Below are 17336 nucleotides of genomic sequence, written 5' to 3' on the forward strand. Positions count from 1 at the left end.
TGCATATTACCCGAGACGATTATTATGTGCACTCATAAAGGCCAGAGGCGACAGTTGGAATCGAACCCACGAACCCACGGGGTCTTGAGCCGAGAGTCTCTCACGCTAACCACTCGGCTACCGCGGTCCTAAAAACAAATAATAAAATAAAATTCTGGTTTTTTTCACTACGAGGCTTATTACGAACGTGTATCATGACACATCAACCAGGGTTCGGACGGAGCCCCGAAGGTTATGAATGGCATAAGATTCTATTTTACCTTTGGCAAGAGTTACTACAGGTTTTAGTTATTAACCTGCTCTCCATCTTGGTTGTTAAGAAAATCAAAAACGTGAATCAGGAAACCGTTGACAAGTTAGTATTCGATTTTTATTGGGACCGACCAGAGTGCACACGTTTATTATTTTAAAAATCTTCTTAACGTGTCAGAGGTTAAACTGTTAACAATAGACTTAAAAGGCATTAATGATAATCGGATTGATCTCGAGATAAAATTTAATGCTGTTAATAACTCTCATGCTGGACCATCTTCACCGCCACAGGTAGCGAAACAGGTGAAAGTAATGTTTTAAAGGAATAATTAAAATCGGATGCAAAAGGGGGGAATAATGTTCGGAGGAGCGGGTTGTTAAGAAAAATCGAGAGGGAGGGCATGAAAAGAGGAAAATTAGGATTTCTTTGAAGGGAAAGGAAAGAGGAGGGCAATAGAGGTGGTGGAGCAGTGAAATTATTAAACAGAAAGTTGAGGAAAGGACAATGGGATGGCTGCCGGTGTGGAAAAAGGGGGATGGGGGTGACCATTCAACAAACTTTATTATAAATGGCGTAAATATGCGCTGGATATTGTATGGGAATGGAAAAGAAAAGTAGTTTTTGCCAAATGGAGAACTCCGCCTCTTCTCCAATCCCCGAACTGAGCGGATTTGAAGGCGTTTTGAGATTTCATTGTCTCCTTACCGCCTCTATGACAAGAGCAGACCTCCCTTGGCTAAGTAGGGAATATAACTTTATTCCACCTCCCTATTCCATTAACTTCACCAATTCAATTCCACATTTCTCCAATACAGGCTTCCTCTCTTTTTTACATAAATGCTGAGAAAGAATTGTTTTTAATCTCCTTTATTTTCTCTTACTTGGACTTGGGAAGTTGGATTCTGGGCATTGCCGATGGTAAATTTTCAATAAATGAAGAGAAAGGTATGTAAGCTTAAACTTTACATCGCTGGGGATGCTTAAACCGTTTCAATCATAACGGCTAATAATTCTGAAGTTTTGTGGTCGTAGAAAATAATTTATTCCTGTAGGAGAAAGCCTAATTTTGTTCATACCCTTTGTCCGAAGTATCAATTTTAACATCCCCTAGATGGAATTAGAAATGCAAATTTAATAAGTCATGTGCTAAATATTTTTTTTCTAAATTACTTTTTGTAAAAAATTTACACATTTAACAATTCGTTCCTAATCTGATCTGGCAGACCTGTCAGACCACCGGCAAGGGGATGGGGGAGAGGAGACGGCCATTGCTGGTCCTCCCGGTGTTTACGATTGTTGGTTGATTTAGGGCTGTGTTGAGGTCACGAGGCCACTTTTAGGCTGTGTGGAGGATTGTTAGGGTGGGTCAAGAGAGGGCTTAAAAGCTAGTAGTTTGGAGTGAAAGGAGAGCTTGGAGTGGAATTTGTGGAATCGTTTTTGGATCGTGTCCGTCACGAATGAGAATTGGCCTCTTTCAGACGAGGCATCTAGTTGATTCAACTAGTTGAACGGACGGGTGTCAAGGAGTGTAACGTGGTAGCAAAATGTTTGGGAATCGCCACAACCCTTTCACACGCAGTCATCTCGTCTGCCCAGGCGGGTGGCCAGCAGGCACAAGTGCCGCTCACGTTTTCATCCCCACTGGTTGACTCAACTCTAAAGTCATTAGTCCTTCACACCATTCGCCTAGTTGAGTCAACTGAGTTCACCGTGGAAAGCGTTGCAATTGCAAGTTTCCATGTGGGACAGTTCATTGAAGATATTCCTGTTAGTCCCATCATTTTGGACATGGGGTGTAAGGAGTATAGTGATAAAATTTAAAAAAGCGAAGCTTGGAGGGAAGTAGCACAACATTATTTGAGAGAAAGCGCCCGTTTCCCAATTCTATAACAACGAATAAACCCTCACTTTTCTTTACTGGGTTTTCTCCTCCTTTTTTGCTTCTTGTTTTCCAGGAGAGCAAGCACAAGAAGCGCTCCTGCTTCCTTGGGTTCTAACATCGTACTGACCTCCCGTTGGCAAGAGAGGTTGATTCCACAAGTTGAAACCGAGTCTTCACACAGCAGTAAACTGGTTGAGAGTCAACCGGGCAACTTAGTCGAATCAACCAAACCGCCTCGTCTGAAAAAGCCAGCTAGTAACGTAAAACGGAGCGTTGAGAATGTGACGGAAGAGTTTTGATTGAAAATATTGGATTCTTTGGATGCTGGATTGCTTGGCTGAACCCCACAGCTCTACTCCTAAAGTCCAAATCGATCTAATTAGTGTCTTGCATATTGTATTGTTAGTTAGTAGTAGGACAACAGTCTGAGTTGTCCGTATCTTTGTTTCACTTCTTGTCTTTTTTATGTGTATGTTCCATGTATCTCTGCTGTCCAAGTAGAAACCAAGGAATATATGTGCACTGGTGGGCAGGCACTTTAGCTTGATGAATTAATGACACCTTGGGTTGCTTTTGCAGAATTCAGAACCGATTTTCACCTTAAACAACCATCCGAGAGGAAAAACTTCAGGATGAGAGATGGAAACTAAAATAATTGTTTTTTTATGTTTTGCCTCATTTTATTCCATGCTGTTTAAAATACCGAAGACGTCTCAGGCCACCCCTTCTTTATTGCCTTTATTTATCGATCGCCCGGAGTCTTCACCGGAGATCGAACCCCAGAAACGAAAGAAGGCTACGTTTTAATTAAATCTGTTTTTAACAAATACACGCATTTATCCACACCCCTGGGGCGGAGTGTCGACGTATAACTGCATTGAGAAGGCTATTATGAAATATAGCAATTGTGGTAAGAGGAAATGGTTCTGGTTTGTGGGTGGAGGTCGGTAGCGCGGGAGAGACAATGAAGGGCGTCCGGGGTACATGTCAGCGATCACTAGTTAATACTGTGAGCCGAGGCGGTAAATTCGGGTTGAACCCATCTCTCATAAATCTAACTCTGATAGTGATCCTATTGAATACAGAGGCTATAAAAGATGGAGGGAGGCAATGCGAGTGACATAGAGGGAGAGACTCACACTGTACGGGCCCCATTGTTCCAATACACACGTCCGCTTTTATATAACATTTAACGCTATAGTATTTCATAGAGACCTGCTCCAAAAGCGGGCGGCAGGCCTACACCGAACCCCTTTTGTGTCTTCAAACTCCTATTTTACAAAGACATCGCGACCCGGCTCGTAGCTCAAACAACCGGTTCATGCCATTTACTTTTATATTTCCACCCACGAGTGTAATTAAATAACCTATAAACACGGCAACATTCCTCATTTTCAAAATTCGACCGATTTTACTTTTATTCTACAAAGTTTCTGCTTAAACTGTTAGATGTATCGACCAACTTGGTGATTCAAGAATAATCTAGAACTAGGTCTGGTCTAGATGAAAAAACGTTTTTAAGTAAAGAATTTTAATGAAATGCGTCGTAAAAAATACAAGGTTGATTAAATAAAACTATTTAAATATATAAAAGAACAAGCAACAACAAGAAAAAAAAACTTTTGCTTTGCAAACTGCACAATTTTGGGTGAGAATAGAGATAGTGACTGAGAGAGAGAGAGAGAGAGAGAGAGAGAGAGAGAGAGAGAGAGAGATAAAGTAGGCAAACGAATGAGTGAGAGTGAGAGAGAGATTGATTGATATCGCTTTATTTACATAATCTCTCAAGATTTGGTCTCGAGGACCACTTTTACATCTAAAGAGAGAGAGTGGGTAAATGACTGAATGAGTGAGTGAGTGAGTGAGTGAATGTGAGAGTGGGTAAGAGAGAGATAGAGAGTGAGACAGCGTGGGTGAGTGTCAGAGTGAGTGAGAGTAAGAGTAAGAGGGAGTGAGGGAGCGCGAGCGTGAGAGTGAGTGAGAGTAAAAGAGAGAGAGAGAGAAAGAGAGAGAATGAGGAAGAGTAAGAGAAAGAAAAAGAAGAGTAAGTGAGTCTGAGAGAGAGAAAAAGTGAGAGAGTGAGAGAGAGCGTAAGAGAAAGAGTGTGAGTGTGTGAAAGTAAGAGAGAGAGAGAGAGAGAGTGAGAGTGAGGAAGAGAGAGAGTGAGTGAGTGAGAAATAGGGTGACTGAGTGAGTAAGAGTAAGAAAGAGAAAGTGAGAAAGAGAACGAGTGAGAGTTAGAGAGAGAAAGAGAAAGCGAGAGAGAAAGAGAGAGTAAGAGAAAGAGTGTGAGTGTGTGAAATTAAGAGAGAAAGAGAGAGGGAAAGAGAGAGAGAGAGAGAGAGAGAGAGAGAGAGAGAGAGAGAGAGAGAGAGAGAGAAAGGGGGGTGAGATATGGAGAGTGAGGGAGCGTGAGAGAGAGAAAGTGAGAAAGTGAATGATTGAGAGTAAGAGAGAGAGAGAAAGCGAGAGTAAGAAAAAGAGTGTGAGTTTGTGAAAGTAAGAGAGGAGAGAGAGAAATACAGAGATAGAGTAAGTGAGGAAGAGAGAGAGTGATTGAGTAAGAGTAAGAGAAAGAAAGTGAGAAAGTAAATGAGTAAGAGAGAGGGATAGAGAGAGAGTAAGGGAAAGAGTGTGAGTGTGTGAAAGTAAGAGAGAGGCAGAGAAATACAGAGAGAGAGAGAGTTAGTAAGTGACTCTTAAATCTTTCGAATTAATAAATAAAGGATGGTTTTATTGATGAAAAAAGGAATCCAATTAAACAACTTTTCCTTTACACACTGCTCAATTTTGCGTCGTAAGTGTAATTTATTATTATATTTCTGATGTTGTTAAGAAAGTTATGACCATGAAAAAAGATACTCATCATAAAGGGAAGCCCTGCTCTAGCTGTTATTTGTTTATTTAAACATATATATTCAAAGTTACAGTTTCAAAATTCTATGCAAGGCCACTAACACATATGTATAAATATAAACAAAGCCCATATGTATAAATTGGCTAACATAAGCGCGAGTGGTGAGCCATGAAAAAGAGCCGACTCATTAAAAAGAGCGGTTTTTCCCAGTTCTAGTTCTATTTACGTTTAATCGTCATAATTGACCATATTGATTATTTCAATTAATTATTCTTTTTATCTAAGATCTTGGTTGAGATGAAAATGTTAGTGTCGCGAGCGGGAGTCGAACCCACGGCCATTTTGAAAAATGGCAAAAAGAGGGAAAATGCGAAAAGAAGTAGGTTGAGTGGGGAGTTGGTGTCCGAGAGGATCGAAGCCCCGATAGCTCAAGTAGTTAGAGTAGTGGCAGCCGAAGGTCGTGGGTTCGAATCCCGCTCGTGACACTAACTTTTTCATTTTACCCAAGATTTTAGATAAAAAGAATAATTAATCTCTAAAAATCTTGAGGTTGTAAATAAATGAAGAAGTAGGAGAGAGGGAGAGAGAAAGAACACTCCATCGACCACTAAAAAAACTACATCACAGAAGGTTCCAAAAACATTCACTTTTTAATATAAATTGAAATTTACTTGTTAGAATCACAGTATTATTTTTTTTAAACCAAATATTTGCTTATTGTAAGTGCTATGGTTTAGGTTAGCAGGTTGGATCTTTGAGGGAGGAATAACATACCCACCTTTTTCATGAGGCTAAGTCGAGTCCCTCGGGCTAGGTGGTGAGTTCCCAGGATGTTCTCTTCACCCCCTCGAGCACGTAAAAGTGTCATCCTCTGTTTTGAAAGCATTTCTTAAACGGGCGAATGCGCTTTGAGCAGGCTGGCCTACCTGACCCGAAACTGTTTCTTTTGTTCGATGCTGTTTTAGCTGTCATGCGTTCACCAACGTGGAATCGACAAGGAACTCACATATTCGACAGGCCATATTTGTTTTCGTTTTGACTAATTGTCTATTGGAAAGATACAACTTTTTAGAGGGAAAATCGGTAGGAAATACAACAAAAGGAACAGTTGTAGTTTGGATTAATATGAAGTCTAGTCATAACTACCTGGATAATTGAATGACTCCAGAATATAAATAAAATGGAAAACAACCTGCTTAAATTCTTCTTAAATACACCGAAAAAATTAAAAATATCTATGTACTATCCAGCAATGTTTACCTTGCCTTATTGACATCCAATAATAGTCATTTTATTAGTAGGTGTATGAAAGGGCCAATGGTAATTTTCATGACGTAAATATTTCATCATTTAACCTGTCTGAATGCGTGAAATTTTCATTTTGTAGAAATCATTATTGACCAGCCCATACTTAATGCCCATAATTCCACCCACTTATAATATAATTTGATTTGTACATATTTTTCTATATTAATCAAACTTTCACGTCTTTAACATTTAATAATTGGGTCTTTGTCTAAAAAAAAAGTTTAAAAAAAGTAAATTGCTAAGCAAATGAAAAATAAAACAAATAATAGAAAAAAGATGGACAGACAAAAGTTGTTTTATTTTTCTTTTAGATTTCAATATCGCGTATTTCCTCCTCTTGCTTTAATTACATCTCGAAGACCTCTCGCCATACCTTCTACCGGTCTGGAAATGTCTCTTTGCTGGAAGTTAGCCCATTCTTCACGATGAGTCCTTTCAAGATCGTGAGGTGTATGAGGAAGTGTTGGACGTGCTCTTATTCGTCCTTTGAGGTTATCCCATAAATGTTCCATGGGGTTCAAGTCTGGAGAACGGGCTGGCCAGGCTGATGTTACACTGTGGATGGTGCGTTTGAATTATGGGAGCGACATGTTGACGGGCATTATCGTGCATTAGAATAGGATTGTCGCTGATTTCATCGAAGATAGGCAACGCAAAATGTTCCAAAATTTCATCCACATAGCGAGTGGCCGTCAAAGACCCACCACGAACAACAACAAACTCTGTACGCCTCTCCATTGAAATTCCCGCCCACAACATCACTGAGCTACGTTGAAAAGGTTGGCTCAGTGAAAAATTACAGGCTTTGCGCCTTTCGTTTCGCCTTCCCCACACTCTTTCACGCCCATCTGGAGATCGTAGAGCAAACTCACCTGTAAAAAGGACAGCAGACCAATCGTCCAAAGACCAGATAAAATATTAATGGCCGAAAATCAAACAACTAGTAGGATATTGTGTTTAGTTAGAGGGACTATATAGGAGAGAGCGAGAGAATGAGGGAATAAAGAGGGAGAAAAGAGAAAGAAAGAGTAAGGGAGTGAGTCAGTGAGGAAAGAGAGAGAGAGAGAGATTAAGGGAGTGAGTCAGTGAGGAAGTAGAGAAAGAGAGAGAGAGAGAGAAAGTGAGAAAAAGAGAGAGAATAGGTGAGTGAGTGGGTAAGTGAGAAAACAGAGACAGAGAGAAAACAAGTGAGAGAGAAAGTAAGAAGAGAGATAGAAGGAGAGTGCATCAGTGAGAGGAAGAGAGATAGAAAACAAGTGAAAGAAAGAAAGTGAAAAAAAAGAGAAAGAGAAAGTGACTGCGTGAATGAGTGAGTTAGGAAAGAGAGAGAGAAAACAAGTGAAAGAGAGAAAGTGAGAAAAAGAGAGAGAATAGGTGAGTGAGTGGGTAAGTGAGAAAACAGAGACAGAGAGAAAACAAGTGAGAGAGAAAGTAAGAAGAGAGATAGAAGGAGAGTGCATCAGTGAGAGGAAGAGAGATAGAAAACAAGTGAAAGAGAGAAAGTGAGAAAAGAAAAAGTGAGTGCTCCCAATGAGTGAGTTCGGAAAGAGAGAGAGAAAACAAGTGAAAGAGAGAAAGTGAGAAAAGAAAGAAAGAGAAGGTGACTGTGCCAATGAATGAGTGAGGAAATAGAGAGAGAGAAAACAAGTGAGAGAGTGAAATTGAGAAAAGAGAGAAAGAGAAGGTGACTGTGTGAATGAGTGAGTGAGGAAAGAGAGAAAGTGAAAGAGAGAAAGTGAGAAAAGAAAAAGTGAGTGCTCCCAATGAGTGAGTGAGGAAAGAGAGATAAAACAAGTGAAAGAGAGAAAGTGAGAAAAGAAAAAGTGAGTGCGCTAATGAGTGAGTGAGGAAAGAGAGAGAGAAAACAATAGGGAGAGAGAAAGTGAGAAAAGAGAGAAAGATAAGATAAGTGTGAGTGATTGAGTGAGTGAGTGTTAGAGGGAGAGAATAAGAGGGAGTACAAATGAGAGACGGAGAGAGCGAGCGAGTGAGTAAAGAGAAAGAGAGAGAGAGAGAGATAAAGAAAGAAAGTGTGAGTGAGTGAATGTATGGGAGTAAGAGAGAGGGAGAAAATGAGTGAGTTGTTAAATGAATTTTGTTTCTAATTTCTCATGTGTGTAGTTTTTACGATTTTCTTTATTCATAAAATAATTTATACAATTATTATACTGGATCTATCCAGATTTACAAAGAAAATGGCAGAAGTAATTAGACAAGTTACAGTCAAAACCGAAAAGATCAGCGAGATAAAACTTAATGGAAGAGGAGGAGCTGATCTTCGTGAGATGAACGTTGGTAAGTTATAAGAGTCTTACTCGAGATAGAGATAAAGCCGGATCAAAGGCAAATTATACAATGCTCCCACAGATAACGTCTCCTCCTCCCTATCGTCTTGCAATATTTAAACTTGTTTTAGCAACAAAAGCCAGAATATCTTGTTTCTTTGTCCGAGGAATCTCTCATCATAATAACTTAATTAAATTTCAGTTTCTTTGATGCCCCTTGGCCCAAACGTACGCGCGTCTTCGTTCATTGTAGTCCTTCCGGTCGGTCTATAACAACTACCTTGCGAAGAAAATGAGTTCTCAGGGAAATCTGAGATCCAGCAGCCGAGGATAAACACGTCAGAAAAAAAGTTGTTTATCGACTACTATAAAATGGCCACAATTAAAAAGTTAAATGTTTAAAAAAATTTCAATTTATAGTGAAAAATATAAAACGAGGAAAACCAATTAAATATCACCTTACAATTATTTAGCCTTTATTCTTTACACAAGGCTTTACAAGATGGGCTGATCCAGGAGTTTGATACCACAGGAACAAATAGGGTTAAGTCGTTTACAAGACAGCTCTCCATCTTTAAGCTCTCTTCTATTTAAAAAAAATTAAATCTCAGAATGAACTGAAGGAAAATATTCTTCTTATTTATCGATTTTAAAGGGCATTCGACTCAATATCTCATGATAAACTTTGTTACAAATTGTATGGTTTAAGTATGGAAAGTAAATGTTTCAGATTTCCCTCAGACAAAACTTACAAAGAAATTCCAGTTACCGAGGGCGTTCTTCAAGGCGAAATTTTGAGTCTACTGTTCTTTGTATATAGCGGATATGTGAGAGTACTTCATTAAAAAAATTGTTCAAGGAGTTAGGGGGACGTCGGCGGACGAGTGGCTGTGACATCCGACTCGTATTACCCAAGCTCGCGGTTCTGGGTTCGAATCCCAGCAGAGCCCTTGGCTTTTTAATGGATTGTATTATTTAAAGTGGTTTGACCCCTCGACCGCAACCCCCTTCGGTTAAAACGTTTAAACCTTCCTTGACAGGATTTGCTTTACGTTTTACTTTTGACGCTCAATGATTGAAAAACGGCATTTGTTGTTTTTATTTTTACGACGATGATGCGGTTATTTTTTTTCATTCTTGGAGCGATCCACAAACAATACAAACTTTAAAATATTATTGCAACAAGAACGATTTGGATGTAAATACAAAAAAAAATCTGAAGCAGTTATCGTCCATAAAGGTGGAGGTGGAGGAAGAATGAAAACTATAACATATGGCTTTTCCATTATACAAACATATTTCTATTTTTAATAATTCCGACGTACCTATTTCTTCCTCTGGTAAATTTCGAAAATGGTAAATTCCAAAAGCAAGTATTACCTATCTAAAAAGGAATTTAATGGCCATCATCTTAATGTTTTGCTTCTGGAATGTCTGTTTCAACCCTGACAAAGGAATCGGGACTCAACGTATCGACACCCCAAAATTTTCTCCATGAATAAGACAATACTCTTTGATATTCATACAGTTTCACATTGGAAAGGCACGAGTCAGACTTAAAAGATCTTATATTTTTAATAATTCCGGCGTACCTATTTCTTCATCTGGTAAATTTCGAAAAGCGAGTATTAACTATCTGAAAAGGAATGTAATAGCCATCATCTCAATGTTATTAAGATCGTGTCTGACTCGTGCCTTTCCAAAGTGAAACTGTATTAATATCAGAGAGTATTGTCTGATTCAAGGTGAAAAATTTGGGGTGTCGATACTTTGGTTCCCGATTCCTTTGTCAGGGTTGAAACAGACATTCCACACAGCAAAAAGAAAATCTGTCATTTTTCACATTATAAAATTTAGTGTTGAAAAGGTATCAAAACCTGGTAGGTCTGATTTGAAAAAATAACGTCCATACTAAATTACCTATTGGGGGGCCGCGGTAGCCGAGTGGTTAAGACGTCAGACTCTCGGCTAGTAGATCCTGCGGTCGTGGGTTCGATCCCCACCGTCGCCTCTGGACTTTTTCTGACGCCTAAGGGGACTGGTGGCCGCAATTGAAAGAAATTGACATGGCACTCATCAATGGAAGGGGCGGGATCGGATCTCAGCGACCCTGAATTTGGTCCCAACCTCCTTCAAAAATGAGTTTCTTCGATGGAAGAACACCAGTACAACGGGGGCTCAAGTTCACATTTGTGTTGCGAGCCCTCCCCCAAAATATGGAGCCAGGGATAAAGTACAATAAGCTGTACAGCTCAGCTGCAGTGCTCAGGAGGGAACTCCTCCAGTCCCTGGTATCCATTTAAAAAAAAAATTACCTATTCCTGCGACATTAAAATTCTTTTTAGACCACTTACTTTAGGTCCTTGATCCTAGCTCATTTGAACCTTTTATTCTAGAACCATTCGTTTTCGAGAATAGTGGGTGTCTCGTTGAGAGGCATCGTGTATACAGTATTCCGAACTGGAAAAGAGTTCAAGAAGTTCAAGAATTTCAAAGGAAATGAATAAAATATCATTTGAGGGGTGAAGGGGGGAGAAGAGAGAGAGAGAGTGCGTGAGTTAGAGATAGTGAATGAGGGAGAGAGAGAGAGTGTGTGTGTGTGAGCGAGAGAGACAGACAGACAGACAGAGACAGTGAGAGTGAGTGAGAAAGAGGGAGAGTGATAAAGATAGTAAGTGAGTGAGTGAGAAAGAGGTTTTTTTTCTTTTTTTTTTAATTATTGGCCTTATGATCTTGCATAGCCATGGTATGGATTCTTGTGTGTTCAAATTGGGGGTTATCGGGAAAAAGGGCCAGAGGCGACGGTGGGAATCGAACCCACGACCGCGGCGTGAGAGTCTCTCATGCTAACCACTCGGCTACCGCGGCTACCAGTGAGAAAGAGGTGTCATAAGAAATAAGTGAAAAAGAGGAAGAAGCAATAAAGAAAATGTGAGATAAATATATATTTTTTAAAATTGACAATTTGTATTCTAATAGGTTTAATGTTTTGTGCATGCAATAATAATAAAGTGTTGTTTTGAAAAAAAAAATGTTTTTTATGTATTTTTATTTAAATGTATTTTTTAACCGCTTCTATAATCAGAATTTTTCAGCAATCTAAATGCACCCTTCAGCAATTAGTTTGGATTTCTGAGACAGCACTGTATATTCTTTTTAATCTTGAGATCAAATATTTGTTTACTCAAAATTTACTAGTTTATTTTTCTGTTAAAAATTATGATATTACGCTCGTTTATCGGGGCACCCTGTATAAATAAAAACGATGATAGATAATTTTCTTTAAAAAAAAATTATTATAATATTAACAGAATAATAAAATAAAAAATAAATTAAGACGCTACTTATTTACCAGAAACGTAATTAAATCCGTACTGAACTTGCAAGTAATTTTAAAAACAAAGGGGGGCTGGAGTGGTAGGAGTCTGGAATAATTTCGTGGAGAGGGGGAGGGCTTCCTCGGGGAACAATAGCCATTCCATGCCCATGGATATGGATGGATTCCATTAATATGCAAATTCCTGTTAAACTTGTACAGAGTTTCACCGTTGCCAACTGCAGCCACTCCTCTGCTAGAATGCATTAACTCTTTGTTTAGGATTTAATTAGCTCCCCGGGAGTGAGTAAGGTTTTCAACTCTCTCCAAATATTTCAGACTCTCTACTTTACACGCCGTTTAATTTAATTATTAATTTTATTTCAGTTTCCTAATTGGCTTTTAAAATAAAGCCGATATAGTTCGAAGGAGTCGGCCCACCGTCTGCTCAGAGTGAGACGATGGAAGTCGGAACGAACAATTGCTTATATTTGACTGGACAATTCCAGTAAATAATCTTCACCCATCGCTGTATCTCCTGTGATTTGCTACAACTCGTCCTTAGTTGCCTTCCTCCAAGCGACTTGAAACCATTAAATCGACTCAAAAAAATAAAACTGAACTAAACCCAAAAGACTACTTGACAGCAGATGGAAAAGGTCTCAACAAAACAAAAGCCTAATCTAAACGTTACTACTGGACTTACGGAATTGAACTGTCAAGAAGAATCCAGTCACTCAAGGACAGAATGTCCTCGAAAAATCAAGAATTTGATACAGACGCCATAAAACGTTGGCTCTCTTTTCTGAATACACTGCATACGGTGAGATATGTTTTTAAAAACAGAAAAAAATTGGTCCAAACGGTCGAGGCGATTGGCAGCCACGTTTATTGTGATTTTTGGAAAAATGTAAAACAAAATATTTTGCTTAGATTGTCAGGGGAGCATTCCTAAAATTTTCTTCAGTCCCAAAACCAGTAAGCACAAAAGATAAACCGATAATTGAGAAATCTTCTGTATACACATTTATTTTCAAGGTTTGTTTTTATTTGCAGTGACCAAAATTTGGAGAAGAAAAGAATCAACTATTTGCATGGGGTAAGTTCGTACGTCATACAAATACGGTCTATGTTTTATCTTATCTTCTAATGTTTGCGTTAAACCTGGCCTATCCATAATAAATAGTTTAAAGCAATCTAGGTTTCTTACGCAGCACGCTGGAAAAGGTACGATGAAAAAAGGAGGAATAAAAGAAGAGAGAGACAAGTTTTCTTTTTGTTCAGTTTGCCGTAAAAATAATAAAACTAAATTTGATGCTATGTACATATATTTCAAACAATAAATACACCTCACGACCTTATAAAAGAATTAGTCAAACATTACATAGTCAAGATGACAAAATACCCAAAACGTGTCAGCCAGATCGACCCAGCGAGTGTAGGTAGACCAAAATGATCGGTTGACCAAATTTCAGGTTAATCACCCCGAAATTTCAATATAAGTTTAGCCAACTTCTAAACTAATAGTTCAACTTTCATGAAATAAAGCTCAGTTTTATTGAAAAAAGCCGGGTATCGCAAGCCATCATCGTTAGTCTTGATCTCTTTACCGAATACGCTACAGATATTCCTCATAAGTTAAGAAACCTCCTGGACCGTTTCTCCAGTTTAAAAGAAATGAAGGATCAGACACAGACTTTCACCCTTCGCCGTACCAGCCCTCCACTATACTTCTTTGGGACTTTACATGGAACCTTACAATCGACTCAAAAGTATTGAACAGACGATATAAACTACTTGACAACAGATCGAAACTCTCACTAATAAATAAATATATAAAAAAGCCTCATCTACCCATCATTACTTGAATAAAATTGGACGTTCTGAATAGAACTATCCAGAAGAATCCAGCCACTTCAGTCCAATATCCATCGAACCATCCTAGCTACCGACTTCGTATCTAACCTTATAAGAAAATTCACAACCTCTTAACCAATAATCAAAGCCAATTTTTATTGGAAAAAATAATGCAATTTCAAACTGGGAAATAAATAGGTTAAAAATAATCATCCCCTATGCCAAATCGGGTGTACCGCAAGGCTGCATCCTTAGTCACATTCTCTATTCAGCATACTCTACAGACATTCCTATCGATCCCGATACTCTTCACATATGTAGATGATAGTGGTATCATCTTCACCCAGATCTAGTCCTTTAGATACCTCCAGGATTATCTCTCCTCTTTGTAAGAATGGTTCAAGAAATGGAGTATCAGGCTCGTCAAAACCGAATTTCAGTAAACTACCTTCACCCATCGCTGTGTCTCCTCTGATTTACTACAACTACTCCTTAGTAGTCTCTCTGGCACAGGATCGCCAAAACGTTGAAATATTGTAATTTTTACATTTAAAAAAGTCACCTTCAATATTAAAAGGACAACACAAAAGAAATTTTTCTTTTATAAAAAGGAAAAGAAGAACAATGAAGAAAATGTTGGCTTTAAAGATGAATCGTCTATTTTTTGTCCTACAATAGAAACAATTTAAGAGAACTATTTGATAGATGAAAGATTTTATCCTATGAAAAATTTCTCTTTGCAGGCCTTTTAATGTTGCAGGTTTTTTTTAATGCAAAAATTACGATATTTGAACGTTTTTGCGTTCCTGCTCCATTAAAAACAAACACTTTTGGAAAAAATAATTTTCATTATACTTTTTAATATTTTATATATTTTTATAAATTCATATATTAATAATATTATGCTTAATATTGTATAAAAATTTTAAAATAAAAATTTCAACAGAAGTTGGGGAAAAAACGCCAGCATGGCGGGTTGTTTTTGTTTTTTGAAATGTTACAAAAATATTTTATAGATGAAAGATTTTCTCCTATGAAAAACCATGTTATATTTTATACATTTTTTGACACTATAATTCATTTTAAAAAATATAAAAAATGCTGGGATTCGAACCCAGAACCGCTATAGTGGCAAATACAGTCACTCGTCCACCGCTGCCGTAAAAGTTGAGTCATTCCTGTCATACGAAAAATCTAATCGATTAATTTCTAATAAATAGGTTCACACTTCACAATTTGATCCACTCACAGACAACACAAAATCACGAAAAATGCTTAAAAAGTATCGAGATGTTTCAATATCCTGATGTAAAAGTTTGGTTATTGAGACTCCGAATCCATAAAGCCATAAGAGATTTCATCTATTTTTAAGGAGTTCAACATCGCCGATTTTGAGGTAAGAATTAAAAAGGGACACTTGTGCCAAAATGCTTTATACCTCCGCACATGAAAAAAAAAACTCTTTCACAACCCAGAAGGTACAAAAGAAATAACGGATGATTTCCAGAACGGCATAAAATATATTTTCCCCAAGGTACATTGCAGAGTACAAAACCCCGGCTCTCACCACCGCAGGAGTTTTTTTCCTCTCGGATATCTGAGTCGAATAATTTTTCCGTATTCAACAGCCGAAATAAATCCTTCGTCATATTTGACATTTTCCCTCTCGATAACTATTGTTCGGGATCCACTTAAGTTATTGAAGAGAGGAGTCGTAAGAGTGGTCAACGTGCCATTCACGTACCATCTTTCTCTGACAAAGGGAGGCTACGGACCTGGGATCACGGATTTTAATGAAACGTTTTTTGGTGTTATTAGGCTGAAAAATATTAGATTAGACACATATTCTTGCCTATGCTCTAGGAGCCGAGACTTTTATTTAAAAAACCTAACTTACTTTTACCTTTGTCGCTCTATCACAAATCGATTTTTTTTAATATGTCTTTTTGCATTTCTTGTGTATGTATTTCAAAGTTATTGAATAGCATTTGTTTTATTTAGGATTAAAAAAATAATCTAGAGAATCGTATTATCTGAGATTAGATATATATAACAAATTACAAAAATAGGCAAGACTGTTCGACTTAAAAATGCATAACTCCTCTGGATTTTATCCAAATTCAACCTGTCGGAAAGAACGACAGCCTACACTTCTTTTACATTTTTTGGTACAGTAAGAAAATAACCTGCAGGGTTGTATTAAAGGAGAATAGCTGTATAAAAGTTACTAAAACCAAACAGACTTCCAGCAAAGTAGACCAAATAAGTGTTTCTTTAGGAAAAATCAATTGAGATTCGTTTTAAGCACTTTTTAAAACCCTTAAATACTAATTTTAAAAGTAAATAAAAAATATATTTTTGACTGGATTAGCCGGTGGGCGATTTCTTTCAAAAGCATTTTTTGGTGTTTCACTAAAAAATGCATAACTCCTCTGGATTTTATCCAAATTCAACCTGTTGGAAATATTTCGAAAGCTGAATCTGTCTTCCTTTCGGTTATTTTTATGTAGGAAAGAAAACAATCTGCAGGATTGTATTAAATGAGATTAGATATATAAAACTTACGAAAGCCAAAAGACTCTTCTAGTAATGTAAACCAAAAAATGTTTCTTTTGGAAAAATCAATTGAGATTCGTTTTAAGCACTTTTTAAAAACCCTTAAATACGAATTTCAATAGCAAAATATATTATCGGATGGATAGCCGGGGGAGGGGGGAATTTTTTCACAAACAGTTTTTGGTGTTCCACTAAAAAGTGCATAACTCCACTGGATTTTATCCAAATTCAACCTGTTGAAAAGATTTCGAAAACTGAATTTGTCTTCCTTTAGGTTACTTTTATGCAGGATAAAAAAATAATCTGCAGGATTAAATGAGAATAGATAAATAAAAAGTTACAAAAACCAAAAGAGTCTTGTAGTAAAGTAGACCAAAAGAAAAAAAAGTTAAATCAATTCGAATTCGTTTCGTTTTTTTTTTTCATTTTTTATCTTAACGTTTATTTGCTAATTGTTCCATATCACATGTAATTGAAGAACAAAATGTTCAAGTAAAATAATACAAATATAAATTAGAAAATAACAAAAATAATGTTTATTAAGTTTGTTATATGTCATTTATGGCGACAAAAAAGAGAATTAATTCCATTTTAAATAGGAATGTCCATCCATTTTTTTGTAGTTTTATTTTAATTAACTAATTTATACATTTAAATTAAACATTACATTTTAAATATTACATTAAATTATCCCATTTATTGTTTTTAATGTTTTGTATTACTCCTAAAAGAAAGATATTGTAAACATGACTGAATCAGGAAATATTCGGCTTTCCAACGGTTCCAAAAACGTTGAATTTAGTTAAAATCGAAAGGAGTTATGAATTTTTAATTGTAACACCGGTCATCGAAAGATAAAAATTAAAACGGCCGAACACCCTGTATATCTATTCTCATTTAATACAATCCTGCAGATTATTTTCTTATCCTACCAAAAAAAAACCTAAAAGTAGAGAAATTCAACGGAAACATTTCCAGGTGCAACAGCATATTTGCAGAAGGCAATCCTGTGCCTGCACACG

Source organism: Cimex lectularius, unplaced genomic scaffold, assembly GCF_000648675.2.
Source record: "Cimex lectularius strain Harlan isolate CLEC.00 unplaced genomic scaffold, Clec_2.1 scaffold107, whole genome shotgun sequence".
NCBI lineage: Eukaryota > Metazoa > Arthropoda > Insecta > Hemiptera > Cimicidae > Cimex > Cimex lectularius.